General features: G+C 44.3%; 1 long non-coding RNA gene across 1 annotated transcript; it reads left to right on the forward strand.

Annotated features, from left to right (window-relative positions):
- Positions 1 to 1,124: 1,124 nt before the first annotated feature.
- On the forward strand, positions 1,125 to 13,019 carry LOC142924006 (uncharacterized). Its single transcript, XR_012941129.1, has 3 exons — positions 1,125 to 4,341; positions 4,865 to 5,037; positions 5,976 to 13,019. It is a non-coding gene; the product is annotated as an uncharacterized LOC142924006 (long non-coding RNA).
- The last annotated feature ends 631 nt before the right edge of the window (positions 13,020 to 13,650 follow it).

Below are 13,650 nucleotides of genomic sequence, written 5' to 3' on the forward strand. Positions count from 1 at the left end.
CATCTTTAAAGAAGAAACAAGAAATCGAGTTTGAAGAAGTACAGCTGATGACAAAGCTGAAAGCTCAAAGGAACAGTTGGAAGCAGATACTGCTATTGCAGTATCCAGTGCTAAGCTAAAGGTGTTTGGTGAATGTGGACACTTTGGATGGCAAGCATGAGTATTTCAAGACCAAGACAAGATCCAGCGGAACCTCAGGACTGGACAAAGAGTATAGAGACAGAGCATTTGAGAAAGCCCAGCCGGCTCATGCTATAGGAGCATATGAGGACTCTAAATCAACTCCTTCAAGAGGTAGAGAGGCTGTTACAAGTACAGCATACTACAGACCAGACCCAAGTCAACACCACCAGATGCCTGAAAGGAATGAAATAGATCTTTATCAAGTGATGCAGCGTCAGAACGAGATTACAGAGATGCTTGTAAAACAGCAAAATTTGTCTCATTTTCCTCAGAGAGACATTCCTGTGTTCAAAGGTGATCCACTTGTCTACAAGTCCTTCATCAGAGCTTTCGAGCACACCATTCACAGTAAGACAGAGCGTAGCCAAGACAAGTTTTATTACCTGGAACAATTAACCAGTGGAGAACCACAAAATCTCGTGCGCAGTTGTGAACATATGAGTCCAACCAGAGGCTACCAGGAAGCTATTTCAGAAGCACTATGGTGATGAGCTGAAGGTAGCCAGTGCCTATATGGAGAAAGCTTGGCAGTGGCCTCAGATCAAAAATGAAGATGGAAAAGCGTTGCACACGTATGCATTGTTCTTGATTGGATGTCGGAACACCATGGAAGATATTGAATACATGAATGAAATGGATAATCCCACGAACATGCGAGTGGTCATCTCAAAGCTTCCATATGAGATGAAAGAGAAGTGGAGAGAGAAGGCTTTCAATGTTCAAGAAAGACGAGGAAGAAGAGCCAGGTTCACAGACTTGGTGGACTTCGTCGACAAGCAAGCCAAAGTTGCAATGGATCCGCTGTTTGGAGACATGCAGGACACCAACATAGGTATTGCAGGAAAGGGAAAAGACAAGACTGCAGACATAAAGACCCATTGGAAGAGTGGCCTTAAAGGAAGCAGTTTTGCAATAAGTGTCATGTCTTCTGAAGAGAGGAAAGCACAAGACGCCTCAGAAAAATAGTCGAGACAAGCCTGCTATTGCCTTCCAGAAACCCTGCTTGTTCTGTGAGAAGAATCACACACTAGACTCTTGCATTAAGATCAGAGAACAGCCACAGAAAGACAGAATTGAGTTTCTGAAGAAAAAAGGACTTTGCTTTGGATGTCTTATACAAGGGCACCTCAGAAAGGAGTAAGAAAAGAATGACATGTCAAGAGTGTAACTTGAAGCATCTAAGCATGCTGCATATCATTAAAGAAAACAGTGTCACCTCCAAAACGAATGAAGATGGCACCACTGAACAGAAGAAGTGTTATTGCGTCCCTTAAGCATGAAACTTGTGGCTACACCGGGGCTGGAGACGGACATTGTATTCTCGCCATCGTTCCAGTGAAAATCAAATCCAAACGAAGTGCGAAGTGTGTCGAGACATACGCATTCATGGATCCAGGGAGTTCAGCAACGTTTTGTACTGAAACCCTGAGGAAACAACTCAACGTCAGAGGCAGGAAGACTGAAATCCTTCTGAGAACTATGGGTCAGGAGACGTTGGTACACGGTTATATCCCTGTCAGACCTGGAAGTGAGTGGACTTGAGGAGGGAGATTATATTGACCTGCCAAAGGTCTTCACCCACAGTGACATTCCAGTGAAGGAAGAAAACATACGACTACAGCATGATGTCGAGAGATGGCCCTATCTGAGAGAAGTGCACCTCCCATGCATTGAGGCAGAAATAGGCCTGCTGATAGGAACTAATGCACACAAAGCAATGGAACCATGGAAAGTGATAAATAGTGAAGGTGATGGACCCTACGCAATCAAGACCACTCTTGGCTGGGTAGTGAACGGACCTATGAGAACAGGAGATGCCAATGGAAAATGGCAACGTTTCACAACAAACCGTATCTCCATCTCAAACATTGAAGAACTGTTAGTCCAACAATACAACACAGACTTCTCAGAACGCTGTTGCGAGGACAAACCAGAGCTGTCACAATACGACCATCAGTTCAAGCAATCTGTGACAAGGTCAGCTGAGCTGGTCGATGGACACTATACCACTGGTTTGCCATTGAGAAGTGAGAAGATGGAAATGCTGAACAACCGCTGCGTTGCAAGGCAGCGCATCAGCAGTCTCAAGAGAAGGTCAAGCAAGAACCCAGATTTCCAAGAGGAACACAAAGGCTTCACGAGAGACATTGCAAAGGGTTTTGCTGTGAAGGTGCCTAAAAGGCAGCTGGAACGAGAAGACGGAAGAGTGTGGTGTATTCCTCATCATAGGGTGTACCACCCGAAGAAAAAGAAAATCCGTGTAGTCTTCGACTGCACTGCAACATACCAAGGAACCTCATTAAATGAGCAGTTTCTCCAAAGACCCAATCTCGTCAACACTCAATGGTGTGTTGACCAGATTTAGAAAGGAACTTTGGGGTATGATGGCGGACATCGAGTGGTGGCCCGATGGCGACCTGAGTCAAGCCACAGAGGAGTACAGAATGACTGCGCACCTGTTTGGAGCCACGTCATCACCCAGCTGTGCATCCTACGCACTAAGAAGAACAGCCGAAGATGTAAGAACCGAATCAACACCAGAGGCGGTTGACACAGTACGCAGAAACTTCTACAACGACGACTGCTTGAAGCCTGTGTCATCTGAAGACCGTGCTGTCACCCTGTCAAGAGATCTCCGAACTTTGTGTTCTATTGAGGGATCCAACTTGACAAAGTTGGTAAGCAACGGCAGAGTTGTCATACCATCTATCACAAGAAGAAAGAGCCATAAAGGTGGATAAGATGCTCGGACAAGAACATCAATTGCCGCACGAAGAGTCTACCTTTTGGACGGATAGCACTACAAGTGCTGAAGCACATAGAGAATGACACCTGTCGTTCCAAGACCTTTGTGGTAAACAGGATCGCTACAATCCGTGAGGCCACAGAACCGACCCATTGGAGGTATATCAATACATTTGTAAACCCAGCAGCTCATGCTTAAAGAGGTTTGAAAGCTGATAACTTCGTAAAAAGTGAAAAATGAATTTAGGAACCCAAATTCCTGTGGATGGCTCCAAGTGAATGGCCAGAACGACCAATTAAAATGAGTCAAAACTCAGATGATGATGAGATCAAGAGGTCGGTAACCATCAATCTCCTCGGTATCAAAGATAACTCTAATCCAGTGAACAGACTTGTCAATCACTACTCAAGTTGGTATCATCTGAAGAGAGCAATGCATGGTTTTTCCAACTGAAAGTGATTCTGCTGCATTTAAGGAATCAAATAAAAGATTATCGTGCTACAATCAGTCAGGCTGAAAGTAACCCCGAGAGGCAGAAGATACTTCTCAAGCAGTGCATGCAGAAACTTAAAGCAACACTGGAAAAGGAACTGCTTACAGTGGAACATTGGACCCAGGCTGAGATCGACCTAATCCGCTTCAGCCAGAAGAATTATCAAGACCATGCCAGACTCCAAGAGTTCAGTCTGTCGTGTGTGTGTTAAAACAAAGTTCAGCACACTAGAGCGACCTATTACAAAGCTTTGTCTGTTACAAGAAGCAGCATGAAAGTATACGGATAAGATAAAGAGAAGGCTCAAGAAAGCCAATAAGTGGCAGAAATACAAGAAATTTTTATTGTTATAAGTAAAGATTAGTATTTAGAGTTTGTGGCTCTTAAGGTTAAAGTTAGGAGTAATTGGTATGCTCCCTGCCTAGCCAATTAGGGGCTGGTAATGTAAGAGCCATAAGACATAAAGTGAGTGTATTATTTATGTATATACATTTGATGTACATCCGTCATTTGTTGACGGACTGGTTATATTTGATTTGGAATATTCCAACTGTGTAGAAACCCCCCCTGTGGTTAGACGCTCCGTTGGTTGAACCCATGACGTCACTTCCAGTTTTTACAGTATAAACGGGGGGCTATGAGAAGAGCCGACGGGGAGCGAGTGGGTACAGTCTTTTGACCGTACGACAGGGTGATACAGTACATGAACAGGCGAAGATATAACTTTAGAAAACGCTCGTTTTTGTGCAACTAAGAAATAAAGAAACAGTTTGATTTAAGACACCTAAAACATACTTTTTGCTCCCACAAGTTAAGGCGTAGCTTATTTTTTGGTTCAGGAAAACTGTGCCTACACATGTAAACACTTACGTTGGCCATGGAACACTGTAAGCCGACTTGTACACGGTCTTTATCGCAGGTGTGTAACCCATCTCTGTGCACCGCACAACCCTCCCAGAGCCGTCAGCCAGCTTCCTCGCTGTTTGTCTCCCCATCTCCCATCCTCTGCATGCCCCGAACAATCCTCAGCCTTCCCCTTTCATACTTCCTTGCCTCCTTTGTAGGTTGTCTCTCTCCCTATCCCCATCCACAGGAATCTCAGCGGGGTTGATCGTAGACGACGAATTGGATGGCCAACTGCCGTGCATAAAAGGTGTTATAGGCTGTGCGGATATGTGGTGTGTAGCACAGAGTAGTGCAGCAACATTTATTGTGATGTAGGTATAACTTTCCCATCGATGCTCCCCCGCTTCACCAAACCTGCAATGACCAGCACGGTGAAGTTCAGTCAAATACCCCCTACACACCGCATGGTATGAGGGTGGGGGGAGGCCTATATCCCTGCAGTGGTTTGACAAAGGGGCTGCTCTTGTATGTGTGAATAGATGAGGTTTTCCTTTAACGTTTTAAATAAGTTTACCCCGTTGGTCGTGTTCTCACAGTGTGGTTCACCAGTGGGATGTGCCTGGGTTTGCTGCTGGGAGTTTGGGCAGGCCACCCGTTGTGCTCTCAGTGGGAGTCTGCCTGCTCTCTCAATTTGCCCAAGTTGATGCGGAGTATGCTGCTGCTTTTACGGCGTGCACTCGAGCTCTCCTCTCAACTCATCATGGACTGCGTAAGCCTTATTGCACACAGACTCCCCCAGCATGCAGCAATAGACTGGCTCTAGGGCACGGCAGAATGCGCACAAGCAGTATTGCTGTATTCAATGCAGAGTAGATTTAAATCCTAAAAACAAATTCGTATTACCTTCAATAAAGGACTCCTTAGCATGTACAATACTTATGTTTCACTTTGGTGTGCTATCCAAGATTTTTGGTGATGTAATTATACGTCATCACTCACATAAGTAGAATTGCTGACAAATCTCCAATACAATTAACAGACCCAAAAGTCTCATTTAATTACTGTATTGCAGTGGATCTCAGAGTGCGGTCCCCAGGCCACCGGTGGTCCGTGACGGTCCTGCAGGTGGTCTGTGACGGTCCTGCAGGTGGTCTGTGACGGTCCCGCAGGTGGTCTGTGACGGTCCTCCATGTGGTTCGTGGGGCTGTACAATCGTAGGTTGATCCAGAAATAATTATGTTAATACCTTTTGTTTTGGACTAATTAATATTTTACTTACGATATTTAATGTTAAATTTAAGTTGGGTAAACTACCCTGCTGAAACTTACCCTAACCCTAAGATCTAAAATGCCCACCCCCCCAAAAAAATATATAGTTCTGTCAAAAACACTGTTTTTATGTTCGGGTAATGTGAATAATTCTATTCCAGGTATTTAGAGAAGCGATTGCGTTTTGTCACCAGGGGTCCCTTGAGGGGCTGGGTGGTGGTCTGCGGAAATGTTTGCATTGGCTGAATGGTCCACGGGCTAAAAATCTTTGAGAAACAAATTGCTGTAGCTGCAGCTGAAATGTAGAATTTATATTTAGTGATGCGTTTCTATTTTTGAAAGATTTTCAGAAAATAATGCAAAGCAAACGTATTGTTCACAGTGAAGAACGTGCGTTATGTTAAATGAAACCAAGGTAAACATTTTTTTTTACAACAGAAGAGGAGCCCGCCCCTGGAAAAGCCAAACACACAAGTTGTGCTCATGGAGAGATGTCCGACATCTCACCTGGCTACAGCTGCTGCCAAGGAAGAAGCTGTGGGGGCTACTGTCCCCCGCCATCACCGAATTGTCGGGGCCGTTGTCTCCCAACTCCCCCGCTACATTTGTCCCACTACCCTCCGGCTGCTCTGTGGGGTCCGGGCTACCGACCCCCAATCCCTCGCCCCCCTTGCGCCCCCGATTTTGCGGCTGCCCGCGTAGGCATGTTTCAATTGGATGCGGCCGCCTGCTCTACGCTTACGACACGCTAGGCTGTTCAGTGGCGGCGTGCCGCGGTGAGCGTGCTCGCAAAGTAAAACCCCGTCCCGCACGTGAACAAACAGGTGCGGCGCGTCGACGCGTGATTCCCTCACACACGCTCCACGCGCTCGGGCAATAACAAACACGACGCTACCACCTGCCGAGCCCCGTGCACCAATCACATGCAAGGTAGTGGGGGGTCGGGGGTGGGAGGCCAGAGGCGTCTGCCGTGCGCGTGCTGCTGATTGGAGGGGGGTCACTTCGCTCCGATTTAAAGGGCCGTTTAAACAGCTGCGTGAATACGCGCACGCCAGGCACTTAGCTCGTTACCTCGCTATTAGACAATTGCACAGGCGCACGACCGCAACACAGTCACACAGGCACGCAAGCGCTAAGCACTATTGTAAGCAATTGCACAGGTACGTGAGCGCTGGACACCACCAAAAAGTCGCGTAGGCACGCGGGCGCTAAACACTACTGTAAACAATCATACAGGTATGCGAACACCAAGCACGCTCTACCCTCCTCTTCACACTCCCAAAGACCATCCGACACAGTTTATCCCCCTACTAGTGATTTTATTTACCGAGAGTAACCCGTTAAGCTATGTGTAATTGTGTGGGTCAGTGGATGCCAGCCTATTTCCCCTGGGATCCTAGACTGAATTTACTCTGCCTGTCGCTCCGCTTCCCACTCTAGATTAAATCACTCAAACTCACTTCTCTCTCACTTGCGCTTGCTTCCACTCTGCTGCACTGAACGCTGTAGAAGGACGAGGCTGTGAGTCGTCTCCGTAGAGGGTTGAGCCTGGCTGCGCTGGAGCTCGTCACACGGACGTCTCGAACGGCTGACTCTCCTGCTCCATGGACCGCGATGATTTGAAGAAGTCTCCTTTTGCTACGCTAAGCCTCCGTATTTTATCCAACCAAAAGGCATTCAGATGCTTCCGCACCCGCGCCTGCCCTGTCCATTCAGAGGCCGAGTTATTCTCGTCTCTTGCACATTCGGATCCGTGACCTTATCTAAAACAAAAGGCATTCAGATGCTTCCGCACCCGCGCCTGCCCTGTCCATTCAGAGGCCGAGTTATTCTCGTCTCTTTCACATTCGGATCAGTGACCTTACATAAAACAAAAGGCATTCGGATGCTTCCACACCCCGTGCTGCCTTGTCCATTCAGATTTCGGAATGCTCCTGTCCCGTTGTTATTGGGGTCCCTAATTTTACCTATGACAAAGGCGTACCGCCATTCCCACGTCTCGTGCCGTGTGTATGTGATTTTATTCGCGGTGGTTCTACTGCCTCCGCCGTGACCACGTAATTTTAATATCAGGTCATGGCGCTGCGGTGCACGTCAGCTACGGGGGGAGATCGCCCAATTTCCCGGCCGCAGGAAACCATGAAGCTTGATCCCATTAGGGGCTTCTGGATAAAAACCCGTCGGCCAGGTGACCTTCCCTCCCGGCTCTATGTGGGGTGTGTGCGTTCGTGCAGGGGGGGGGGGGGGCGGCGAGGGCACGCCGCGTCGGCGTTGTCACCCCCCGGTGGTAGTGTCACGGTGGTGGGTACAGCCCCCGACGGAGCTGCTCCGCTGCGGCGGCACCACAAAGCCCTCGCCATCCCAGTAAAAGAATGACTTAATTTTACGTGTCTGAATTCACGTGTGTGTGTGTTCATTTGCCAACAGACCACAACACACCTAACTGTACCGAGAAGTGACGCATCTCATTTGAGGTGCGCACCAGACAATATTAAAGGGGGGAAACCGGAGACTCCAGCTCTGGGAGGAAATAGGAGACTCCAGCGGAAACTCATGCAGAACAGGGGGAGAGCATCCAAATTCTACGCCGAAAAAATGTCTGCAGCAACAAGTTGTTACCACATGTATACAAAACAAGTATTACATACACTGTCAACGCAAGAATCACTTCACCTGGGTGTGTCAGTTGACCATACTTCCCCGCTGTCGGTGCTTTACTAAACATAACCTGTGGCCCTTTAAAGGTTCTTTATGTGCGGTCCTTTGCTTTGTACCTCTGTTTCGGGGGCGTGGGGGTGCAGCTCCAGGTGTTGACGTGGCAGGTGCTGACCGTGCTGAGTGCCTGGCACAAGCCTCTGCGCTCCTTTTATATTCAACAACAGTCAAAGCTCACTGCCGTGCTGGATATGAGACGGATATCCCACCAGCTCAACAGCCTCACTGCCGGCATCTCAAGAGTGCTGTTTTGCCACACCCCACCTATTGTAATACATGCGCACTACTGTACACATTTCACTATCTCACGCAAATATTTGCATGATACAAAGGGTTTTTACATCTCATTTATCACAATACTGCATGGAGCATTTGGTTAGTGCTCGACTGTAATGAAGTATGGTCTTTTAAATACATTTGCCTATGGTTTTGTATGTTTTCGCTCATGAGATTTAGACATATTTACCATACAGTATGGAATTTTGGAGGACATGGTTTAAAAATATGTAGAATTGTGCGAGTCACAGTAATTATGTTTCAATTATATTAAATCTTCTATCACCAAATAACATCGATACCAGTTGTTTCTAAACTCTCTGGACTTGCAGACCACAATCATAACATCATCGCAAACCACCATCCAATAAGAGTGCTTCGTGAAAAATACCTGACACAGTTGTGTGAACCACTTCCCACAATCTTACGGGCCACGCGTTCAGAACCATGGTTCTATATAACAAGCTTCCTTTAAATGCAGAACACATTTACGGCACAAGTACTGCGCTTCAAAAACAAAACCCCATCTCTGTCCCCGAGATTGGCTCTGCACCAATGACCCACGATGGAATTTACCTTACATTCGATTACCGTGTTGCTATTTTTGAATATCTTCCAATGTGGAAGATACCTTGCAGCAACTGTAATTGGTGCCTCAACATATTTTTAGATGCAACAGTATATTTGGTCACCCATTCTCACTGTCGATAAACTTTCTGCTGTAATGATATTTTTTTTCATATGATGTTTTCACTCTCTTGCAAATTTGAAATAATGCACGCGCGTACAAAAAATTGTGAAATTGTTCACGATAAAAAAAAGAATTGTAATTTTTTACAAAAATGTACGTGAATTGTATGGCTGCAGATGCTGAGTCGCATACAGACAGATAAAGAACATGGGGAGGAACATAAAGGCCTGCACTTCGACCGGACTGAGAGCACTACCAGCCCAGACCTTCCACAATCCCACCACCTGCTTTACTACCTGCACCGTGATATACACAAATGTAAATGACCTGGGCACTGACCTGGATCATTCCAGGGTAAATCTTTTTGCAGATGACACGATACTGATTACTGATGGCCGCTCTCCAGATGACGTGATTGCTAAGCTACAGGGTGATCTTCTTTGGTTCTTTCGGTAAAGTCACGTAGAATGAGAATAAAATAATAAAATAACAATAAAATTATCACGACGTTTCGGCCACAATGCAAGCGGCCATCTTCAGGTGAAAGGTACAGAACTGTCGGGACGACAGAGCTTCAATGAACGATGTTAAGATTCGTAGCGACTTTTAAGCTGGTTGGGAGAAGTGAGGCACCTTGACAAAGGGGTTTACATATCAATAGCTGAGGGATTAGCTTGTGACTGGTCACGGAAATGGCTATGTTAAAGTCAAAACCTACACATCCACAGAGGCAACTAGTAATTTAACGTTGAAATAGCTAAGGGATTAGCTTGTGCAAATAGCTGAGGGATTAGCTTGTGACTGGTCACAGAAATAGAAGTTAAAGTTATTTAGCACAGAGCTTCAATGAACGCTGTTAAGATTCGTAGCGACTTTAAAGCTGGTTGGGAGAAGTGAGGCACCTTGACAAAGGGGTTTACATATCAAATAGCTGAGGGATTCGCTTGTGACTGGTCACGGAAATGGCTATGTTAAAGTAAAAACCTACACATACACAAGGCAACTAGTAATTTAGCATTGAAATAGCTAAGGGATTAGCTTGTGCAAATATGGAAATGGCTATGGTAAAGTCAAAACCTACACATCCACAGAGGCAACTAGTAATTTAGCATTGAAATATCTAAGGGATTAGCTTGTGACTGGTCACAGAAATAGATGTTAAAGTCAAAGCCTACACATCCACAGAGGCACCTCGTACATGGACGCCAAAGGGGGCTGCAACAACTCAACTGTCATACAGTAAAGCGATGTGAAAAACCTTATTCTAAATTACATCAATATAATAAATGTACTCAATACATTATTCAATAAGCTGAGCTAATAACATTAACTGGGTATACACTACACTATATAATGAATATCATATAGTAAACCAATAAAAACTAAAATATAAACCACCTCAATGTTATATCACAATGTTATATGGTGAAAGAATGGGTGGATTCTTACCTTCCCCTTGAGCACCACGGACAGCTACGTTCATACGGACGAGTCCATCCATGGTTGGAGCGGAGGAGGAAGGAGGAGAGAAACAGCTGCGAGGCGCTGTTATTCTCCATGTTATAAACCATACCATTAACCGTGGTGTGAGAGGTATTAAGAGTCAGTGCCAGCGAAAGAGCTGCGGTCGGAAGGTTCTCGTAAAATACAATTAATTAAGAACCGAAATGGTTTAAAACATCTTTCCAATGGTTACTAAGCCACAGAGGCAACTAAATTACTAGTTGCCTCTGTGGATGTGTAGGTTTTGACTTTAACATAGCCACTTCCGTGACCAGTCACAAGCTAATCCCTCAGCTATTTGATATGTAAACCCCTTTGTCAAGGTGCCTCACTTCTCCCAACCAGCTTAAAAGTCGCTACGAATCTTAACAGCGTTCATTGAAGCTCTGTGGATGTGTAGGACTTTACTTTAACATCTATTTCTGTGACCAGTCACAAGCTAATCCCTCAGCTATTTGCACAAGCTAATCCCTTAGCTATTTCAATGCTAAATTACTAGTTGCCTCTGTGGATGTGTAGGTTTTGACTTTAACATAGCCATTCCTGTGACCAGTCACAAGCTAATCCCTTAGCTATTTCAATGCTAAATTACTAGTTGCCTCTGTGGATGTGTAGGTTTTGACTTTAACATAGCCATTTCTGTGACCAGTCACAAGCTAATCCCTCAGCTATTTGATATGTAAACCCCTTTGTCAAGGTGCCTCACTTCTCCCAACCAGCTTAAAAGTCGCTACGAATCTTAACATCGTTCATTGAAGCTCTGTCGTCCCGACAGTTCTGTACCTTTCACCAGAAGACGGCCACTTGCGTTGTGGCCGAAACGTCGTGAGAATTTTATTGTGTTATTTTATTATTTTATTCTCATCCTACGTGACTTTACCGAAAGAACCAAAGAAGATGAATCCTTGCAGTCACGAAAGCTTCAAATCTAAATTTAACTACAGGGTGATTTCAACAAACTACAACATCAGATAGTTGCTCTTAAACTAGTCCTGAATACCTCCAAAACCAAGGTGCTATGCTTCTCACAAGGACTAAAGCAGAAAGTTATTTTTCCCCAATTACATTCCTTAAATAATGATCAAATAGAGCAAGTCAAGATCTATAAGTATCTTGGGGTCATCCTGGATTCAAAACTGAATTTTGAAGATCACTGATTATATTGGTAAAAAGACAAAAATAAAAATTGGTTTTCTGTATCGACACAAGCACTGCTTCCCCCCTATGTTCCGTTTGGAATTGATAAAAGCTACCATACTGGCTCTACTTGACTACTGTGACATCGTGTATAAATCAGCCCCAAGTACTGTACTGAAGAAGCTTGATTCCATCTATCACTCGGCCTTAAGATTTACATTGAACTGCCCATATAGGACTCACCACTGTGATCTCTACATTGGGTCAAACTTAACATCTCTTAATATTCGACGGCTTGTGCACCAGATCTTATTTATTCACGATGTACTTACAAAAAAATCCGCAGACTACCTGCTGGATCTCCTCTCTCTTTCAAAGAACAAATTTGACCTCAGGTCTTCGCTCATTTACCAGCTTCACATTCCCTATTGCCGTACAAAAACTGGAGGAAGGGCCTTTGCTATTGATGCCCCTAGGGTCTGGAATAATATTGCCAATAAACTGCAACTTGAATCGCTACCAATGAGATATTCTCTCAAAACTGCTCTAGAGGAGTTGTACACCCCTCGCTGCCACTGCTATTCATTGGCGTAAAATAAAATAAAATGTTTCGCTCCGGATGACGCTGCAAAGTATTATATTTTGATTTAGCGTGCTGATCTTAAAGGTGCATTGAAAAATTTGATACTCCGACTGATGATTCTGTTGTTATGGAGTAACTCATGCAGCCAACTATGGCTCTATGGTTTGGTGTTACATGTTATTTATGTAGTTTATTGTAAAAAAAATTCGGTCACAGTCCCTATGATCACTGTTACATTGCAATTATGGCTTTATTTTATTGGTGATTTCGAAAACGGTTTTTGGTTTGGACATGTTTGTTTTGTTGTAGTACGGAGTTAGACTGATGGCCTTAATCTAAGTTTTATTGTGGTTGTTGTTGTTGTTGTTTGACTTGCATCCCACAGGGATATTTGCACACATCGTTGGTGTACGGTGCTTTTTCAGGAATATTTTGCTGTTTTTTCATTGAATTTCTGTTTGTACAGTTAAATAGTCACTTTAAGATGTTTTCTTGTTCGTGTTTTTGTTTTTTGTTTGTTGTGGTTGCACCCGATTCAAGAGCCGAATGGCTCACAGGGCTATACTAAATAAATAAACTGAAAACTGAAACGAGCTTTCTTCGTGTTCTTCAGTGCAAGATAGACATTTTTCAAGGTTGTTTACTGACTTAAGAGAAAATGTGCCAAATGAAATGAACATTTTTTTGTACTTTCAGTTTTTATTGATTATTTCGTCAGTATATCCGTTTTCGTTCCACGTGTTCTAGTAAGCACAAACACTGCTCCCCGAATTGTAGTTGATGATTTATTATGATCACAAGAACAGCTGGATATTTCAATAATTATGCAACAAAAAATTGCAAAAGCAATAAACTAGTAGCAATGAAATTACATTTTATGGGGAGTCCCTGACATACGAACGAGCTCTATTCCTGACTCATTCATAAGTCGAAACACAATGTGCTGTATTTAAATGGACATAGAGGCAGTTTTATAAAATGTGTTAGTTAATAAAGGGAAGCATTGTTAAATTTATAACGAGAAATATTGCAAATTAGCATGTAATACTGTTTAGTAAATAAAACGTAAAATAAAGTAACATGAATAGAAAAAAACAATCTTTTTTTTATTTCACGAGTCCTGATGCTGGGTTGCTGGATGGAAGGGGCGTAATGAGTCGTCACAATTGCATACACACAGGGGGTAGGCACGCACACAACAGTGACAA

Source organism: Petromyzon marinus, chromosome 7 (genome assembly GCF_048934315.1).
Source record: "Petromyzon marinus isolate PM22_M1 ecotype Great Lakes invasive population chromosome 7, UKy_Petmar_22M1.pri1.0, whole genome shotgun sequence".
Classification (NCBI taxonomy): domain Eukaryota; kingdom Metazoa; phylum Chordata; class Hyperoartia; order Petromyzontiformes; family Petromyzontidae; genus Petromyzon; species Petromyzon marinus.